Source organism: Brassica oleracea, chromosome C5, assembly GCF_000695525.1.
Source record: "Brassica oleracea var. oleracea cultivar TO1000 chromosome C5, BOL, whole genome shotgun sequence".
Classification (NCBI taxonomy): Eukaryota; Viridiplantae; Streptophyta; class Magnoliopsida; order Brassicales; family Brassicaceae; genus Brassica; species Brassica oleracea.
The window spans coordinates 29,912,280-29,912,799 of record NC_027752.1 but is presented as its reverse complement, the minus strand read 5'-3'; positions in this window follow the sequence as shown (position 1 = coordinate 29,912,799).

Genomic DNA, 520 nt, shown 5'->3' with positions numbered 1-520 from the left:
TACTCACTACTCTTCATGATGAGCCCAAGAATCAATGGTGATTTGGTGCTAATCATGATTAGTGATCAAATTAATCAAGCAAATCACAAGAGAAAATGATCAAGATCAGATATTTCACCTTAAAGTTCTTTGTTATTAGATAGAAAACAAGATAATTCCCAACTTTGGGATTACAAGAGTATTTATATGTCTTTGGTAAACCTAATGGTTTCCATTAAAAAGTGTAAAAAGCCCCTTAAAAACATTAAAATCCGACTAAAGATAAGTTTCGACTCGGGTAGAAATGGACGGGCACAACCCGCGTCAGCCAACCCGCGTCGGATCGTCGTCGAGGATTCTCCGTCATGCGCGCGGTTAGGCGATCCCGCGTGACTCCGTCCCGCGTGACTCTATCGGCTCCTTCTCTTCGTGACGCGGGTTGAGACGATCGGCACCAACCCGCGTCATTCTCCCCGCGTTGGACCTTCGACGATACTCCTTCTTCGTGCGAGCGGGTGAGTGATCCCGCGCTGCTTCACCC